The 21,707-nt window shown below is 38.4% G+C and overlaps 1 protein-coding gene across 3 annotated transcripts in view; it reads right to left on the bottom strand.

Moving 5' to 3' along the window:
* Positions 1-21,383, bottom strand: part of LOC123525396 (GDP-D-glucose phosphorylase 1-like) — a 55,724-nt gene extending 34,341 nt beyond the window's left edge. For 2 of the 3 annotated variants that reach the window (XM_045304418.2, XM_045304447.2), the window contains exon 1: positions 21,149-21,383. The gene's annotated coding sequence lies outside the window, so the exon portion shown is untranslated. Of the gene's footprint in view, positions 1-407; positions 457-21,148 lie in introns of those variants that run through there. The other variant, XM_045304428.2, reaches the window with a different exon arrangement.
* Between the last annotated feature and the right edge of the window lie 324 nt (positions 21,384-21,707).

Here is a 21,707-nt window from a genome sequence, read left to right as displayed (position 1 = left end):
CTTGGGGTCGAATTGTCTCTTGGGGTTGAAATGTCTTGGGGTCGAAATGTCTTGCTAGCAGTAATAATGACCCAAAACCATGTTGTCAATATTTCCTAGGATCGCGTCAAATTAGTTGCACTATAATGACTATAATGACCCTTTAAGAGAATTATTTACATTTCTTCCATAAACTATACTGTTTTGAATTAAAAAATTCTAGTTTATATATCATATGCGACTTTCTTATGAAAGGTACTAAAAATATTGAGTACGAAACACCGAAAAATAACCATGAAAACCCATAATTATTGTTTATTCCATTTAATAATTTTAATTATTCATTAAGGGTTTTACGATAAGTCATACAAAAAACATGTATTTACAATTCAATATAAGATAAAATTGGATTGTTTTCTTTTGTTTACCTGTTCACGTGTACACTATCGAGTACTAGTGCACCTGTAAAGTTCTGATAAACCTATACCATACTGTAGTGTTACGAAGAATTAGATATACCCTACGGAAATCTTCGTTACGAAGCGGCAAAACATTACTTCATTGGTTTCCAATGTCCAGGCTCTGTATACAGAATTTGGTCATTTTCATCGTTTTCATTTTAACCCAACGAATGTATTTAAACTGTTCGAGAGGAAAACATTTCAATACGATAGTGTATTTCATGTTTTGTGATAGTATTATTTATCAGATCAGAAATCAGATTAACTTGAATAGCTGATGTATTCTTCAGACTGAATGACAAGGATAGATATCTATCAAGTTTAACAAATTTATTCAATAATTTCATTGCACATCTTTTAATGATATCATGTATTGCTATTCAAACAAATCAAAGTATACACGTATAATATGATGTATGGATGAATGGCCATACTCTGTTTTAAATGTATGTTTTTTTTTGGTGGTGGGGGGGGGGGGGGCGGTTAACGCCGTTTTTCAACAGCATTTCAGTCATGTAACGGCGGGCAGTTAACCTAACCAGTGTTCCTGGATTCTGTACCAGTATAAACCTGTTCTCTGCAAGTAACTGCCAACTTCCCCACATGAATCAGAGGTGGAGGACTAATGATTTCAGACAGAATGTCGTTTATCAAATAGTCACAGAGAACATATGCCCCGCCCGAGGATCGAACTCGCGACCCCGCGATCCGTAGACCGACGCTCTACCTACTGAGCTAAGCGGGCGGGTCTTAAATGTATGCAGCTATGATAAAACATAGAGTTCTTATGAAACTTGATAATATTAAATCATGTACATTATATACAATATCTACACATCTGTTTTTAATATATCATCTCCAACACCATTCTGCCCTTATTTTCAGAGTCCTTATCTCTTCTTCTTCTTCCGTGTACAGGACAGAACTCCAATAACTGGAATGTACTTTGTACAGGATTGGGTTGGGGCAAGACAGTCACATCTCCAAAGGCTGTACAGTTAAAAGTTGACTATATACAGTTAAAACTATGGTACACACATGAGCTGTCTACACCGAGTACAGAGGCGGAGCTGCTACCGAAGCATGGAGAGCAGCCTTGAAGGCCTCGGTATCTGTAATGTTCGTGATCGTGGTTGGCAAGTAGTTCCAGTCCTGTATCGTCCTAGGAAAGAAGGACTGCTTATACACAGTGACGTTCGTGTATGGGAGAAATAGCCTCCTGGAACCCCTGGTTCTGCTGTCGCTGCCTCTGACAATCTGTGCTGCCTCAGGAATGTCCACTAAGTTGTGGGAGATCTTAAAGAGCATGGTCAATCGTAAGATTCTTCGGCGCTCTTGAAGAGGTTACCAGCCGAGTCCATTAACCATTGCTGTGACGCATCCCGGAGTCCTGTCAGTGTAGTTGTTACACGCGTATCTGGCAGCACGACGCTGGACTTTGTCAAGACGGTTGACATCTTCAGCTTTGTAAGGGTCCCAGGAAACTGCAACATATTCCATTGTAGGTCGCACCATTGATTTGTAGGTGGTGTCGCGGACCGCTTTGCTGCAATCTCTCAGGTTGCGGCGGAGAAATCCAAGTGTTCGTGATGCCTTGGCTGCTGTTGCTTGAGTGTGCTTCTCCCACTGAAGGTCGTCGCTGAGGGTTACCCCAAGGTACTTGGCCCTGTCGTTAACTTGGAGACGCTGACCATGGAGATAGTAGCTGGTCTCCCGACAGTGACGTTTGTTTGTTGTAATCCTCAGCACGGTACATTTATCTGGGTGGAAGCTCATCTGCCACTTGGATTCCCAGGCCTCCAGAGCTGTGAGGTCTTCTTGGAGCTTGGTGGCATCTTCATTGTTGCGGATGTGTTTATATAGAAGCGTATCATCAGCAAACAGGTTGGCTTGAGACGACTGACAAACAGTGGGAAGATCGTTGATGTATACCAGGAATAAGAGGGATCCCAACACTGTTCCCTGAGGTACTCCTGAAAGAACTTCAAGTTTCTCTGAAGAACTCCCCTCTTCAAGACCTTGCTGTGTTCTGTTGTTTAGGAAAGACGATATCCACTGAAGCGTGTTATTACGGATGCCGTAGAAATTTAGCTTAAGTAAGAGACGTTGAAATGGGACCTTGTCAAAAGCTTTTGCAAAGTCCAAAAGTATGACGTCCACCTGATCTTTTCCGGATTTGAGGTTCTTGGCTATACCCTGGATGGTAGAGATGAGCTGAGTTTCGCAAGATTGTTTTGAGCGGAATCCGTGCTGCCTAGGAGTAAGTATGTTGTTTGAGGTTAGATGTTTAATGGTGGAGCTGAAGATGATGTGTTCTAAAAGTTTGCTGACAACAGAAGTGAGGGAAACTGGTCTATAGTTAGAGGCGATGTTCCGGGGGCCTTTCTTGTAGATGGGAGTTATCAGGGCTTCTTTCCAATCAGCAGGTACCGATCCAGTGTCTAAAGATGTTTGGAATATACATGTCAGTATTGGTGCCAATTCGTCAGCTGCAAGAGAGAGTAGCCTGTTTGGGATGCCTTCAGGTCCTGAGACCTTGTTAGGTTTGAGGTTTTTCTATAGTTTCTTGACGCCAGGAGTTGTTATCGTACTAGGTTTCATGGTTTGTATGTTACTTGGGCCAAGATCAGGAATACTGGAGAGGTCCTCTCTGGTGTAAACAGAATGAAATTGATAATTGAGGATCTCGGCTTTGCTGTTACTACGACTATGAAGGAAGCCGTCTTGGTTAAGAAGAGGTGAGATGCCAGTTGCTTCTTGCTTTTTACTCTTTATATATGAATAAAACCGCTAAGAGTTATTGGTCAAATCCTGATTGACTGTGGTTTTGATGTAGTTACTGTGGGCTGTGCGCATCTCCCTCTGGGTCTCAGCTTTCAAGAACTTGTATTTATCCCAATCATTCTTGCTACTGGTTGATTTGGCCTTCTTGTAGGCTCTTGCCTTGCGTCGACTTAGGCGTCGAGTCTTTGTAGACACCTAAGGATACGTAAATCGTGAAGAACTGGTCTTTGTTGGGACATGCGTCTCAATGATGCCAAGCAGTCCGGTCTTGAATGTGGACCACATGTTATCCAAAGTTGTAAAATGGCGGTCCAAGAATGATGTACACAGGTCAAAACATGCTCGCTTAATGTTGTCTTGGCTTATCTTTTTCCAGAGGAGTATCTTTCGTCTAGGAGGTCTTGAACGGGTAACTTCATGCGTTGTATCGAAAAGAACTATTTAACTTTTACTTTAACTTTTAACGCCAATTGGTGGTAGGGGTTTACAGCGTGTCATGAAGGCTGAATGGGAAGTTAAGACAAGATCAATGGTATTCTCATTCCGCGTCGGGAAGTCTACCATCTGTTCAAGGGAAATGTCATGTGACAGATCCAGGAAGCTCTGACTGACTCTGTGTAGGTAATTGCTGCCAGTGATGATGTTGTCTGCCCACTGGATGTCCGGGACGTTGAAGTCACCAGTCACAATGAACACAGCCTTCTTGTGAGTAGACCTCAGTGCAGAAATCTCCTCATAGGTGTTGAGAAGATTCTGGTCGTCAACTCTATCTGGAGGCCTGTAATAAGCTCCGATGACCATCTGCTTCTTCTTAGGTAGCTGGAGGGACCCAGAGATAAATTCGATGTTACTACTAGAGGTAACGTTCGTAAACTCTAGGTTGTTCTTCACAGCTATCAGTACGCCACCGTGTGCATCTGATTTCCGGTCGTTCCTGTACACGTTGTATCCCAAAGAGGGATTGAAAAATTCTGATGAGCTGATGTCGCTACTCAACCAGGTTTCCGTGCCTATGATTACGTCGGGAGAAACGGTCTCCACAAGGATATCAATGTTCTTGCCCTTCTTACGTATGCTCTGGAAACTGACTGTAACGATACGAAAGTGTTTCTTGTTGTTATGGTTGCTAGGCGTGGTAGGCTTGGGTGAGGATGCTGCTGTCGGACTGCCGATGGATGATATAGTGCAGTCAAAGTGTGAATCGCTTAGTCTGGCTGCAGAGGTATGGCTAGGAGTAAAACATGTCTTGTCACTGTCTGATGAGTATATTCTACCAACACTATCAGCCATAGAGGTCGGGATATCATAGAGTACTGTTGAATGGTTGGGGTTTCCACAACCTGTGCAGTACCATGAATCAGATGTGTTAGCGAGGTGATCATAGACTTCTGTGTTCATCCCGACACACGACTTGTGGTTCCACTGGTCACATTTATTGCATGCGATGGCACGTTGACCGAAGTCTACTACTTCGTTGTCGCATATTCCACATGGGTACCTCTGTGGGTGAGGCGGGCCAGGGTTCTGCTCAATGCCAGCAATCTTAAATGCTTCATCTTAACACTGCTTTATTAATAAGCATCAGTAGCTTCGCGTAATAACTCTATCAGCTTATCGTGTTTTCTAATTTTTGTGACGGTTCCTAGCGATTTCAGTTTTGTTTTTAGTTCTTCCGTGGTCATTTCACTGGCGGGTTTTTCATTTTTTTTTCAAATTTCTTATAACACTCTGGATGTCGAACTCAATATTCCGTTTTTTGCTTGATGATCTACTTCGATTTTGTTCATCCCGCCATTCGCTGTTCAGCTTATTATATGAGTGTTTATTTTATGCTAACCAATGAAATACTGTATTCTATCAGTTAAATATTTTCAAATTTCATCACCCACACTGTGAAAATATGAAATCTATATTTTCACACTGTGAGAGATATAGCTCCACCCCCTCATTACATTGTGTATGAATTTTAAATTATTTTCTTAAAACAAGATGAAAATTGTAGTCTCACTTTGTTCTTTATAGTTTATTTCTCGATTCAAATTATTTTACTTAAAGAGAATTTCGTAACGTTATGCAGCAAAAACTAAAATAAAATGGAACTTAATGTTGTATGAGTCTTTAAAACGTCATAGCACGTCTGACGTGATGTCTGTTTATGCGCGTCTGTTTCCCGCGCTGAGATTAAAAATAGTTGCAAAATGCAAATCTCAATATAATTGAGCATAAAATAAAAAAGAAAATTTGTTTGTTTTCGTGAATATGGAATATATCTCACCTCGAATTGAGAAAATGTTCACATTTTCACTCGCGCTGCGCGCTCGTGAAAATATTTAAAATTTTCTCACTTCTCAGTGAGATATATTCCATATTCACTCAAAACAAACAAATATCCTCTATTTATTTCTTTCACACTTCTCTCCTATTAAATACTCCATCCTTTTTCGAATTTGAGATCATCCATCGTCTGATCTGATTTATTGCTGCGTTTTTGATGTATCATCTTTATCTGATCATTCATTTTTTCCACTCCTTGCCCGCTGAAGTTACCTATCCCGCCGTATCTTTCAACAAATGCGGACACATGGTAGAGCAGACGGTGCATATATGGAGTTCCACGGTGGTATCCAAGGCGTCCTTTATAGCTCGAAAACATGACATCCATTCCTTAATTCTTTGAAAGAGCGCGTTACGGTCAGTCCCTGTATTCACGTCTTCTTGGATGCGAAGTAATTCAGTGAGAAGGAAGACCATTTCCTCGTGCGTCTTATTGTTGACAACCAACACCAGCTTAGATGGTAGCAGAGAAAACAGTTTCTTGAAGTCTCCGCCTGTCAGTGAAGTATACTGTGCAATGCCGGAAGTATCTACCCATGTTTGGAAACTTATTCCGCAGTCGTTGATTGCACTTACTAATCTATCCAAGTGGTCTGCCTTTTGTTTGTTGACGCGTTCTGTTTTATCCAGTTGTCGACAATCGTCCATCATATTTTGTAGAAGAACATCGGAAATCCTCGTGAACAAATATATAGCTCGTCTGGAACAATGTTTTCGACCGGTGGTTTGTGTTTACTTCCCATAGTTTTTGTCTCCGCGTTTGATTTAAGCTGGCTTAAAGTCCGTTTTCGTTCACAAGAATCATAGTAGTCCGCCTCTTTGTTGATGTCTGTGCGTTCAAGTTTGCTCACATTACACCAGGGACATGCATAGTTTCCTGTTGCCCCACAAAGTCCAAGACACAACTGTATGAACTTCATGTCCCCATTGAAAACGACCTCTAGCTTGAAAGATTGTTCATTAACCACAATTTCAGGATTCATTGCAATCTCATTGAATTCCTGCAAAATAGGTTGACTACAGATTCCTAATTCTTCGTATGTTTCCTTGCACTTGATAACTGCTATTGCCTTAATGTTGTTGACATAGACACACTTATCAATATCCGAAATGACAATGTAAAGGTGACAACACTGGAAATTCTACTGACTTTTGATCCGTCTCCTGACAGCTTAATCTTCAAAGGTTTTGCGTTTGTTATGTTGTTTTTTCTAACGAAAGTTTCTATTTCATCCTTAATACTAATGTTAGCCCCTGGTTTTTTCTCCTGGTGTCCTCTCTATGTGAAATATATTGTTCAAAGCGTTTCGTTCTTGAACAATATGGTGTTTCCTCGGAAGACTCTCATTTGACATTGAAAGTTCATGGTAACCTGCGTCACTAATGCTGAACTTGTCTAGGATATATATTAGCTCCCTTAACTTTTGCTTATCACTGGAATCTAACTGTCCGTAACGTTTTTTGTCAAATGTTACCGTCACAGGTTTATTTTCTTTTGACCGAAAATTGATTGATGTTGGAGTTAGACCAAACGTTTCAGAAAACCATTTAGCGCTTTTTCTGCCTCACTTGCTACGCTGTTTAATGTTCGTGATTTATTTTTATCTGTAACTTAGTCATACTCTTTCCGAGGCTTCGGCACGCTTTTCTCTAATTTGGAAACGTAGTTTTTTTAAATCGGCTATTATATTTTTCAACGACTGATTAGTGGATTTTGCTTCAGAAACATTGCCTTTCTGTTCGGTAATCATATGTTGCAGTTTCTTGTTTTCATTTGATAGAGCGCTATATACTTGTTTTCTAAAGATTCACACTTTTTTCTCACAGAATTCTCCGAAATTATTGCGTCACAATGTTCGTAAGATAATTTGATGTTTTCATCAGCTGCATTTTGTAAACTGTCTAGAAGGTTGGCACATCTCTTTTCTAGTTCAAATGACTTAGTTTCAAATGAATCTAAAGTACATGACATTTGGTGGGTGTCACATAATTCATTATCATTTACCTTTTTAAGTAATCTTGTCGTTTGGGCCCCGACCTGAATTTTGACTTTAAATCACACGCAACCTCGGACACCTTTCTTATGAAACGACTCTCTAGTCTTTCAGAATCTAGTAATTGGAAGCACTTTATTTGAGTATTGACGATATCTAAATAAGTTAGACCTGACTGCTCATGTGCTGATTTTAATTCTTTGAGAAAATTGTTCGTAATGTTGATAGTCAATGCAACAGTCCCATGTTCTAAGAAGTCTTGACTCAATTTTGGGGAAACAGATGTTGAGAAATTTACACCATCATTAGCTGTCAAGCTGACGTATTGGGCTATGACAATTATATACAGACATTTTGTTTATTACAATAGAAATCACATACAAAATACATGTTGATATAGTACAAAAATAAACATAAAATGGTACATGCACTGAATACACACACGCTACATATTTTAATATTTACACGAGTTCATCCTCTACACTTTATTGTTCATAGCTCATAGCGGAATGGTCGGTTCTGCTGAGCAAATTATTGTCAGTTTCTCAACTGGCATGGTCATCTTGGATATTGTCGTGTCACTTCGAACATATACTGGTCTCATGAAACAACGTGGTGTCAGCCTAAATGGGAATAATACCATGATACCACGTCCTGAAGAGTTTGTTTTGTATGTCCAATTTTTCCGGAGTGGGAATTTCTCAATTTCATGTGTAGATGTTATTACGACTGACTTATCAGTTCCAAACACATAGCGATATATGTCAAGTGGAAATAATGCAGACACTATATGTTAGCTTTTGTGACAGGCATTGTTGTATAGTGCTCTCAGACGTCAAGGCAGCGGCTTCAAGTCGGGTACGGCACACGGACGGACACATGTATGATCCCACAAGCTCATCGGAAATGTGACTGGCCGGTTCCCATGTAGATTCTTGCGGATGATAGCCCGCCCATTTCACTAGGAAACGTTTTCCCTAAAAAAATAAAATAATGTTTTATAGGTGCGCAACATTTTAACGTTACTTTTGAGTTTTGGTGCAACTTGTACGCAGAACTTGTAGTGTGATTAAGACCGAAAAATATCATGACGGCCTGGAATTTACACGGACGCACGGTCACTAGCACTAACGGACGGACGGACAAGGCGAATTTAATATGCCCTCCTTCGGGGGCATAATACAACCTAAAATGTTGACCCAAATGAACACAGGTGGCAATTATTAGGTGTCGATTCCTCATTTATTATGAAACACATGTGCATCTGGCCATTGTTAATTAATACACGTATTTAAGAGATAAACATCGTTTTGGCGTAAAACGGCACGCACTAGAAAATTGTTATCAATTTTGTAATCTCATATTAATTCTTTAAACGACATTTAAGTTTAGTAGTATTACATAATAATATAATTATAACCATTTAGATTTCGGAAAATGTAAGAACATTTCAGGTAATTTCGAAATGATGATTATGCTGCTTATTTCACCGAGCATCAAAATAACCCTACATTAAATTATGTCATGTCATTTATTTCTAAACACATGGGTAAAGCATAATCGTTAAATTAAGGAACTGTCTGGTTTGCATTAAATTATCTCACAATTATGGCAATCCGTTTCAAATGACAATTATTATGAAATTTCTACTTACATCTGGTGATTTCTTCCTGAATTATAATCCTTTTCACAGTATAATGTTTGTGGCAACACTTTTGGTTTCACACTAGTTCTACATTTTCGGATATATACTGGAGGAGCACCTCTTTAAGTTTTTTGTAGTCAACTCTTTCTTTGCGAGATTTTTTACAAGTGATTGTTCCATGGATGAAGCTTATTTAATAATTGGAACTCTTTACAAGGTGAGTATAATAAAAAAAACATCTACAAATCATAGCCAATATCTTGTCAATTTTCGTAATGTCATTTTAATTCTAATACACTGATACAATCCTCTACTTTGACATAAATCACGCGTTTAAATTCAAATACTTATATTTTGTCATACATCGGCACGTACGTGTCACGATGTTAAAATTACCTTTCATTTCATACACTGAAATGCATTAGCAAGCTGTGGCAGTATATACACCCAGAGACCTTTTCTAAATAAAAGATTGCCTTTTGCATTACTAGTCGATGGTAAACAAATACATATATAATATATTACTTTACCGATCATCTTGAACATCAATATTAGCACATTTCATTACCCTTCATGAACACACTCATTCAAACCAAGCCTGATATTATAATGTCTGCCGCATGTAGTGGTGGAAACATATTGATTTAGTGCTGTCTGTCCGTCTGTCAGTCACAAAATTTGTCCGCGCAACTCCTCCAACATCACAATGGGGATTTACACCAAACTCAGTCCTAGGAGTGATCATTGTCAAGTCTCGTTGTGCATATCGTCGGTATTTTCCAGTTCGGTGATTTTCAGCGGAGTTATGGCTCTTGATTTATCAAATTTTATGATGTTTTGGCTACTTGTCTTAAATTATTGGGCAAATTTCCCCCAAACCTGACAGGAGTGATCAATGCCATGTGTCTCATTATGCATATTTCAGCATTTTCCGGTTCTTTGATTTTTCAGTGGGTTATATATGGCCCTTGATTTGTCGAGTTTTATGATGCTTCGGCCACTCCTCTTTTATTATTCGGTGGGATTCCACCAAACCTTACAGGAATTAATAGTACCAAGCTTCATTGTGCACATTGTCGGCATTTTCCGGTTCAGTGATTTTCAGTTGAGTTTTAGCCTTTGATTTGTAGTATTTTACTTTGTCCGGGCAACTGCTTTGATACCACAAGGAGGAATTACACCAAACTTCTCAAAAGTGATCATTGCCAAGCCAATAGTTGTGCATGTATATCGTCAGCATGTTCCAGTTTGGTATTTTCTAGTAGAGTTACGGCCTTTGATTTGTCAAATTTTATGATGTTTTAGCCACTTCTCTTATAAAATAGGGCGGATTTCCACCAAATCTTACAGGAGTGATCAGTGCCAAGTCTTACTATGTATATCACCGACATGCTTCGCTTCAGTCATTTTCAGCACAGTTATGGCCCTTGATTTTTCTTGTTTTACAGTGTTTACATTACTTGCTATATATAATTATACTGAATTCCACAAACCTCGCAAGTGATTAGTGTGAAGCATAGTTGTGCATATAATCGGCATGTTCCGATTACTAGTAAAAGGTTTTCAGCAGAATCATAAACCTTGACCCATCTTTGATCTGTTCTGCTACTTCTCCTATACCACTGTTTGGAATTCCACCAGACTTAACAGGAGTTACCAGGAAAGTGGTTTTTTATTCCAGCTCATTCAAAGTCATATAGATTATGCTAATGAAATGTGACTTACTGTGTGTGTGTTTGTGGTGTGCGCGTCTGCGTGCTGTGAGTTTCGTTTTTGGGAGGCAGCGATTTTGGTGCGTGGCATTCCCTGTTTGATATTTGTCTTTGTTTTTTACTGTGAAATTCACAATATCAGCTATTCAACAATTTTAAAGTACCGGTATTACATCCATAGATGGGATTCAGAACCAGTTTTGTACTAAATCGTAAACAATTATTTAAACCCCAAATACGTAAAGGGCGGGATTTACTAGTATATGTTTAATCCTTTTAGCACATTCAAAGTTATGAAGTGCATTATTTTCAAATTATTTGAATACAATTTACAATGATGAAGTGATTGCCATTTACTGATGTTTTTTTAATCTACAAGTCCAACATATAGACCTATACCTAAAGCTGCTTTGCATCTATTCTATATGGCACATAACCTTGTAATTTGCCTCAAAAGGCCGAACAGGTATACCTATAAAGGCATTGCTGATTAGTTTTACACTTCTTAATAGAAAGTCGATATGTACTTAAACTACAATTTGATTTGTAAACTCCGACACAGACAACTTTAAATTGACTCTTAGATCGGGTGGTATTTTGTTGATTATATAGAAGTTTAAGTGCATTCTCATGTTCCTCTAGTACATGACATTGAATTGCAGAAAAGTATACATTTTTGACACCGAAAGTAGGTACTACGGTTAGTCATGACATAAAAAAAATAAAATTGAATTACATAAATATCTTTACCTGTAAATGATAACAAGTTTAGAAGTAATGTTAGTCTAATTATAATTTTTTACAATTACCTCTTTTCGAATGCATGTTTACATACTTTTTTCAATTGCCAAATTTTATTTTAACTTCCTCGTGTAAACATGTATCATACAGTCAAGGTACGTTTTCCGAAAAACGGTAGTTATATCGATTATTATATAATCAGAGGATTCCAAAATTAATACTTATTCAGATCCTTTTCTATTGGATAATAAATTCATAACAGTTCATATATTTTTGGGAATCCAGTGCATTTTATTTCCCGCGGTAGCATAATACAGTCATCGATTAGAAGCACATTACTGTCGCAAACGAGTTCACCTTCATTAGGGGTAGGTGGTCTACGAATGTGCACATCGCAAACTATATATCAAAATGTTTGTAAGAGTCTTAAGTTTCCAAAACCAGTTGATGCCAGAATGCAAGTGGTGGGCAAAGTGCTCAAATTCAAGATGGCCGCCAATATGGCTGCCGAAAATTAAAAATCATACTATACATATTGACTGGACAATATATTTCAAATTTAAAGGCATCGTCCTAGTCTTATACTTGTTTCTGTTGCAAAATAGATTAAAACATAGTTTATTTCATCTTTAAGTAAATTGAAATATATTCTCACAAAATATGATGGATTTTTTCATGCAAAATGATCACAAAAAATCGTTGTTTTACATACATTCTTTTAATAATTCTACTACTTTTAATTGCTTGGGTTTATTTTTTTACAAGTTTTAATTTATTATTTTTCAGAATTTACAAACAAAATTTCAAAGTTTTGACATGACAATTTAAAATTAAATTATTATTTTTTAAATCCAACAATCAAGGGTAAGAAATCGCTTAGGGGGTGGGGTAGTCATGTACTTTTAACAATAATAGGTAATACTTTAAAAAATATTAATAAAGGTGCGGGTTTTTTAATGTGCTTTTTTTTTCTTGACGGAACAAATACTAAAAAAAAAACTATCAGAATAAAATGGGCTTTTAATACCGCATTAAAAGACAAAGATCTAATTGGGTGGGTAATCAGAAATGAAAAAAATATTTTTTTCACATTATGACACGGTTCGTTTTAAAAGTAAAAATATGTTTTGAAAAAAGAAATTTTAGAACAGGCTGAAATGTAATTCGAAGATTAAAACAATTAAAAAAAAAATTTTTCTTAAAAAAATTTACTAAAATACGTTTTTAAAATTATAATCCCTGCTAGTCATTTTTTTGTAAAAAGAGAATGTAAAAATGTTAAAATAAAAACAATGTAAAATGTCTTCGACACTTGTTCGTTGAAAGCTTGAAATTGTGAGATATGATAAGTCATAAAAATAGAATAGTCCCTTTTCAATGAAAATTTTTTTAAGATTTGAAAAAATAACCTTTAATGTTATTAAATTCAAAAAAAACAAAACAATACAACTACAAACACTTTTGTTGATAAAAAAGACACAAATGATTTAAGTAATCGCATGTAAGTCTGTTTTTGAAATGCAATTTTAAATTTTTTATTTATTTGTTTTTAGAAAGCATATGTTTTCTCTACTTTGTGTTTGAGGTAATTATAGAGAAAAAAATGTAAAAAAGCCAAAAAATTGAAAAGGTTTTGAAAAACAATGCATGAAGCTATCTAGGCACTTTTTAATGGGATATCATGTTACGTCAAATACGCACAACTATACATGAAAGTATTTCCGTTTTAAATTTTACTTGAAAGACGAAGTTGTTTTGTAGAAATAAAATGCTTACTTTATTTTAAAAATGAGCCCCCTTTTTGGGGATAACACCAACAAAATATTCGAGGGGCCAACCCCCCGCCCCCGTTTTCTGATCCAGCAATTGTACATCTTCAAACCCTTTTATGGGTGGCGCGGGGAATCATACCCATTCCCCAAATTCAAATGAAATGAGTTCATCATTTTTACGCGTCATCAAGTTCAGAAGGCCAAGCCCAAGCCCCCTCCGATGTTTCCCTATCCAAAAAAAAGAAAAGTTTTCATTTTGGTAGCATCACGCAATATTTGAGGGGCCGAGCTCCCCCCCCCTCCCGTATGTCGAATCGACGGGTCAAGAGCATCAAACCTCTATGCGGAAAAGTGTGCCGCCCCATAAAAACCAGTTCTACTAGGAAACAAGGGGTAGGGGGGACAATCCCTCCGTTGGTACAAATGGCCACATCGTTTTCCCGGAAAATATTTAGTAGTGGCCCAGAGGAAAAAGTTCCCCACGGTACAAATCGCCCGCTTCCGTGTCTTAGTGGGTCCCGGGGGGGCAAGTACCTCCCCCTGGCTAATACCCCTCATCAGCTTTTGTGTCAAATTATTTTTTTGGGGGGTTTCCCGGGGGAAGTCCCCTGAACGGGTAAAATTTGCATCATCCAAGTATATCCCGTTTTTCCTTTTTGGGGGATGGGGTATTTGACCCTCATCATGGTACAGCTGTACCATTTTTGGGGTACGGTAAAAAATCTCAGGCTAAATATGGAATAGCTGTGCCGCCCGAAAAAAAACAGTCCATTTTGGAAAAACCGCCCAATTAAAAGGGGAGAACAGAACTGCGGGGGCCCAAAACGGTTAAAAAAGTGCCGGAACTAGCCCGAAACACATCTACGGTGGCCCTTGGGATCAATCCCGTCCCCCTGGGGGGGGCCGAATGCATTGCTAGCCCAAACCCCTACCATATGGGTAGCCGGCGATCACCCCCTTCATTGACACAAATGTACCCGCAAATTTTTTTGCCCCAAAAACCCCACAAATGGCTTTTGGAATAATACCGTCCACCTGATAAAAACGTCGGTTGCCCACCCACCCTTTGTTACACGGGGGTTCAGGCCCCAAAAATTTACAAATTCCCGGCAGGGTTTCCTTACCAACCCCCGGGTGGAACAACGGGGGTTCAAATTTTTCCACAGGGACATGACCTTTTTGTTGCCAAAACACCCTACTGTAGAGTGGCACATTTTAGTACAAAATACAAGCTCCTTCCACGTACGCCCCCCGGGGTGGTCATTTTTTTAAACCCCTGCACCCGGAAGGGGTTTCGCGGGGGTTCAATCCTTTCCCAACCAGTTAGCTTGGTCCGGTCTTCCTAAAATCCCAAATACTACGTTGTTCACTGCCATTTTACCATCGACTGGTCCTCGGCAATCCCCGCCAATAATCTTTAGGGGCCTCGACACCATACACATGGCTGCTTAAATGCCACCTGTTTCCGGGCTACCCCCCATGTCCGCAACCAGCTTATGCAAAATCATGTGGGGCCCGTTCCAAGTGCCTGTAAAAAGGGCACAGATCTACCAGGGGGGGTAAATGAGTCGATTGCGCCAGATCAGCCCTTGGGGGGGTTCTGGTCGGTTATATTCGGTTCAAGAGATACAACGCCTTTAAACGCAAGTCAGCTGTGCCCAGTCAATTTACCAAACCAATGTTCCATCTTGAACCAGAAACCTGGGCCCCCCCCAATCGGCTTTTGGGGGACTCAAAGCAGGCGCTTTAGTGCTCCCATTAATTCTGTTGCAAGACAAAATACTCGATTGGGGTTTTTATGAACCAAAATGGGTTCCCCCCCGCACAACTTCTGCAAAACCAAAAAAAAATTTCCAAAAGAGATTTCAAGCGCCAAAACTGCCACCATATGAGGCACCTCGGGTTGGCAAACCCCTTCCTCATAATTTGAAACTTATGCACGTTTAATAAAATGGAGAAAAAACAGGCAAATTCCATAAAAGAATTGAACCTTTCCGGGAAGGCGGGGGGGTTTTCTCAAAAACTCACAAAGGGCCAACAAAATCCTTACAAACTAAATAGAATTGGAACGGATTTTTGAGGCTTTAACACCCCCCCCCCCCACCCCGCCCCCCGAAAGATATTATCCAGCTTTAGTCGTCACAAGCCCGGGTGGAAACTTTTACGACTGGGCAGATAGGGGGTTTTGAATTGGGTACTGAGCATTTCCATCCTTGACCGGCTTGACAGAATCACAGGCTGTAACCTGTTTTTTTTATGGAAGGGGGGGACTAGGCCCGTGAACAGTACCCTCTCAAACAAAAAAACGCTCGTGCTTTGAACGGCTAAGGAATTTCAACGGCCAAATGCATTTCGGGCAATCTGTTCCCCTAAGAATGTCCCAAAAATTAAGGGTACTAGGGAGTCAAATTCCCCAAAGTTTAGAGAGGCTTGCCTCCCAAAAGACCAGAAAGTTCAAGTCCGCTATTAGTTTTAAAGTCGCCCAAAACCCCAAACCAACATACCCTCTCAGAGTTACTAAACAGTATGATAAATTCCAGGGAACCCCTAGCAAAAGCCAACTTAAAAACCACGAAAACGTAAAGCACAACAGATTTGTTTAAAGCATTTTTGGCTTCCGCCAAGGTTGATCAATCTTTTCCCTCTCCTATGTCCCAAGAAAAAAAGTATCGGGGAAAAAAGTCCGGGGAGATCGGAGTCCCATCGAAAGGGGGGCTGCTTTAATTATGGGGGAAAAACATGGCTGAAGAACGACTTTGCCCAGATTCCAGGGAGATGCTTAATTGAAGGGGGATCACCCGAAAGAGATTGCCCTGAACGAAGAAGCAGATGATTTCCGATGACCAGAGGGGCGCTTTTTGAGTAAGCAAAATTTCAAATAAGGTAGAAATTTCCCCCGTGATTCAAGGTTTGGGGTTTAGTTTTATATTTTTATTTTAATTACACAGGGGAGTACTCTTTAAAATTTTTCTGATGTAGGTTTAAAAAGGGGGGGTTACACTTTAATTTATAAATTCAGAAAAGCCCATTTTAGATTGGTCAGTTTTGGGTGTTTAACAAACGGAGATTGCCCCCTTTTAAAATTTTTTATGATGTAATTTTTTAACCACGGGGGTTCCTTTTGTATAGTGATGTTCTCAAGGGTCTTTTCCCCGCATTTACCACATGGTTGGGAGGGAAAGTCCGCCCATTTTGGTATTCCCAGGTCACCGACTGGAAAGGGAAAAAAACCCGATAGTTTCTTTAAAGCTGGTTTAATCCATTATTTTTTTCCTATGGGGGTTTTGGGCAGCCCACATTTGTTGGGGATTTTGTCCCACGGGGGTTTTCAGATTTGGGGTCCCCATTTGTTGGGCATTTTGCTGGGGGATTCCGATTTGGCAGCCCCCCATTGGTGGGGATTTTGTCCCTGGGGTTTTTAATTTGACACCCCCCAAATTTTTTGGTCATTTTTTCCCATGGTTTTCCAGATTACAGCCAACATTTTTTGAGCAAAACTGCCCCCCGACAGTGGCAGACTTATTGGGAAAGTGCACAACGGTGTTTTGACCTAAAACCAAAAATACTCGGCCCCGTTTTTCAATAGAAGAGGGACAATTTCGTTATTTCCGGGAAATTTGGGGTGTAAGGGGAAAGTTTCCCTTGACTAGGGAATTTAATTAAGCTTTTTTATTCACGTGTATTTGATTTAGGGCAAAGATCCATTTATTAAAAATTTGCATTTTAACTTAATTTTTGGGGATGGATTATAAACCCATGTTCGTTTCGTTTATTTTTTTAAAATCTCAAAAACAATATTTTCAGTTTTCTCTAAAAATCACTTGCAATTAAATAATCAACGTAATGACGACTTTTAAGCAACGAAAAAACAAACTATAGAGAGTCTTCAAAATTTTGCCGGTATAAAAAATAAGTCATGCAAAAACATTGCGGGGAGCCATCTTGGCGGCCATTTTTTTTAAAAAAACTTGGGCGTTTATTTAAATATATATTCGTAGTTTTACATTTTTTTTGAATGAAACATGTGGAGTATACATAACGAAGATTATAATTTATTTTTTTTTTTACCTGTTAAAATATATTTAAAATTTAATTTCCCCACCCCTTAAAAAATATATGTTATCAAAAATTTAATGAATCCTTTAACAAAATAAAAATGTTTTACAAATTTTTTATCACTTATTTAACTGGGTGCATTGTGTAAGGGAAAACTAATAGAGGAAAAAAACAAAGTATATTGACCGTACGTTAAGAAAAGTATTATCACCCTTTTTGTCCCTATAAAATTTGGGATAAAATTTGTCAAACAGTTATTTCATATCGATAAAAGCATATAAATTTTTAATTATAACTTTCACATTTTTATAATAACTTTAAATTAATTTACAACATTAAATGTTTTTATTTTGCAATTCTATGCATTGGGTATCTTTTCATGTATCAGGGGCCATGTTGGGGGCCATCTTGAATTTGAGGACTTTGCCCGTGACTAGAAACCGGCATAAAGCAGTCTGAAACTACATATTCTAACGAACATTTTGGTATGCAGAAGTTAAAGTGCACATTCAATAGACCACCTACTACCAGTTTTAAGCTACTTATTTGGCCATATTTGCAGCATGATATTCACATATATTTATAAAATGCTCTCATTATCCTTATTGGAAATTCTTAGGGCTTACCAGTCCCATAATTCAAAACTAATTAAAAAAAACGTACATCCGGCATTATTTCGAAAGTAAAATTGGATTTCAGGTGAGAGTTGGATCATTAATATACATGATCTTGTCATCCATGTGTGATGGATTTTGGAAGAAGAAAACCGTAGACATTCAAATAGCGGAAAATTTGCAGACCCTGGGACACGACACAGAAGTATCTCAGTTCTGTAATAGATGACTGAGAAAATCACAATGATATGTGTCCAAATGTCCACTTCGCTATTAGGTGCAGTAACTCACCATGACATGTTGTGGTAAACATTAGTTTCGACTGATTTAATTAATGAGGGTTATGGGCCTCTGTAAATTATCAGTTCCTATAAATGAAGGTATTTATTATACATATAGAATCTACCTACGTATTTTATGTCTCAAATAAAGCGCGTATTTGACTAACGAATACAAAACTTTAATTCCCATCGGATACGGAAAACTATTCAATCGAAAATGACGTAATTATGGCTTCTCGACGTTCCATGTGTAAAAAGTTCAAACGAGTTGTCAGTCTAATTTATCTTAAATTAGTAAAGTTCGACTGATATAACACTAAAAATAGGTATACGAGGAGTGTTCGAAAAGTATTGTGTATTGTGCTCTGAAACATTGAAAACTGATGGAAACGTGCATGTTGTCATTTCATAACCTCAAAATATTCCCCGTGGTGAGAAATGCATAATTTTAGTCCGGAAAGCGTCGCGGTAGGCTGATTTTGGTATAATACGGAGGTACTGATGGACAGCAGAACCGAGAGCTGGTCGCGATCGATATTTACGACCAAAAAGGGGAAGTTTTCCAGAAATTGGAAACAGAAAAAAAGCCGCATGACGCCAGATCGGGGAATAAGGGATGTAGTAGCACAGAAACTCTCTCCGACTTCAAAAACTTTGTTACTGTACTAGAGGTGTGCGCTGGGAGCATGTCATGCAACAGTCGAACATTTTGAAACCTGTTTTGGGGCGACGTTTCTTGTAGTACTTCTTTATTTTTTCAAGATAACGCACGGTAGTACCTACCAGTCACACTTCTACCCTTTTTTACTGGAATCTGTACTGCTATACCTTCGCCGGAGAAGAATATGGCATACAAAACTTTCTTTGCACCCAAAAGTGCGTTTTGCAATTATTGGCCTTTGGCCATGTTTGGTGGTCCACATTTTGTTCCCAACCTTTCTGACAGGTTTAAAATAATGCACCCAGGTTTCATCACCTGTAACAACATTTGCAAAAACTTTTTTGTCGTATTTTGGGAACATTTTTAGCAATCTTTTGGCAGTTTCAACACGTAGCCTTTTTTGGTCGTCAGCCAAAAGATGGGGTACCCACCTAGCAGAAATCTTTCTAACTTTCAAGATTTTCTTTAAAATAAAATGAACTGTTGATAGTGAAATACCAACAATGCGTGCAATATCGCGTGCAGTATATCGAGCATCATTTTGTAGATTTTCTGTGATTTTCAAAACATTTTGGTTGCTGTCTTTGGCCGACCTGAATTTGGGGCATTTTCCACAGACTACACCATAATCAAATTTCTTTTTCCACCTGCAAACCGTCTCATAAAACACCATACTAGACCCATAAACACGGGCTATTTCGGCAAAAAAGCTCTTTCAAAGAACAACCGAGTTTACTGCGAACTTTTATATATGACCGAATTTCTTCAGTATTTGTTATTCGTTTTTCAACCATTTTTGCTATGTACAGTGGTCAACGACTGTCCAAACTGAAATAGCGAAAACTCGGTAAAACTGTTATTTAATAGATACACGTATATACCATTGTGTAGATATTGAATAGAGGTAATCAGCTGTATAAACACCGACGTGAAATTCCTCGTGGAAATGGCGTGTCACCACAATACACAATACTTTTCGAACACCCCTCGTATGTATATAATAAAAGGGTCATATCTGCAATGAGGCATTCGGCAATGTTGTGTTCGGCTCTCGCGGATTTTGCAAGGCCACAAGCGCCTCGCGGGATACAGGCCTTGCAAAATCCGCGAGAGCCGAACACAACATAGTAGATCATTTGTTTGTTTGTTTGTTTTGGGTTTAACGCCGTTTTTCAACAGTATTTCAGTCATATAACGGCGGGCAGTTAACCTAACCAGTGTTCCTGGATTCTGTACCAGTACAAACCTGTTCTCCGCAAGTAACTGCCAACTTCCCCACATGAATCAGAGGTGGAGGACTAATGATTTCAGACACAATGTCGTTTATCAAATAGTCACGGAGAACATACGCCCCGCCCGAGGATCGAACTCGCGACCCCGCGATCCGTAGACCAACGCTCTTACCTACTGAGCTAAGCGGGCGGGCACATAGTAGATCAAAGTACTTTTATAATAACACTATTATCTTTTACCCATACACTATAATGGTAATTGCATTGATAATTTGTATGTGCACTCGCTATAATGTAACCCCTACCAAGCCGGGTCACTGGAACCAAACTTCCTGTCGTGGGATTGCTGTTTTTACATAGAATGGCAAAATAAAACCGTTAACATATTGTCTTAAAAACAAAACAAAGGGAGGATCTAATAAAACAGCCACACTCGGAGTTCAGTCTTTTATCGACATTATATACATGGATATATACTAATAAGCTTTGATAATGTGGCAGTTGAGTCGAATAAGTCCAGGGGTGTTCAAAGATAATCCGTCATAGATCCATTATAAAGCAAGTATTGGATTTACCTGTATTGGAAAATAAACAGCGTCGATTGTATTGAGGTCAACTGCCACATTATCAAAGTTTATTAGTACGTAATGAATATAAACACAAACATTGAAACAAACAGACAATGAAGAAGATATAAACATATAATAGGGAATCACAACCATGTTTTATCAGCGACAGAGCAGTGAAAATTAAAATTATATATCCTCCGTGGTGAATCTCTAATACGTAGACATGATAATTGTGTGGACCACATACATGCTAAAGTGAATAGAAAACATAATTATAATATTATGTATATACAAAACAGAAAACATAACGTACCAGTTACTCAAAAGCTTTGCAGAAGTTTGTTTAGAAACTTATATCCAAATTTATCCAGATTTACGATAAACACCGTCAAAGAAGTGTTTGCAGATTACTTCTGAATTTGGAAATGAAATCCGAATTAAGATAGTTCAACTTTGTAACAACCTACAATGTTTATGATGGTAGGCGTTTTACGTTCATTGAAGCACGTCTACACGCTCTAGCAAGTATGCTTATTTGAGTAGTACAGTATATAACATATGTATATAAAAGATATTGTTCACATTACAAACCTCTGCTGTTAAAACCTTATTGAATTATGCCCCTTTTCCAAAACATGTAGAGACAAGGGAGAATTTGTTGCGATAGTAAAAGCGAATAAAAGACATTTAGAAAATATTGAAAAAAAAAATAAGATTGTCTGGTCAGTAGCCATACCTAGCACATACCTATGTAAATGAGAGAAGTTTCCAGCATCATGACATTTCTTTTTCTTATTTCTTTTATTTTTATATAGTAAATAGCACTATAAATGTAATAAAAAATGAAATCTTATCTGAAAGGTTACTTTTAC

The sequence above is a fragment of the Mercenaria mercenaria genome, chromosome 1, assembly GCF_021730395.1.
Source record: "Mercenaria mercenaria strain notata chromosome 1, MADL_Memer_1, whole genome shotgun sequence".
NCBI classification, from domain to species: Eukaryota; Metazoa; Mollusca; class Bivalvia; order Venerida; family Veneridae; genus Mercenaria; species Mercenaria mercenaria.
The sequence above is the reverse complement of the archived record's forward strand: the minus strand, read 5'-3'. Positions and strand labels throughout refer to the sequence as shown.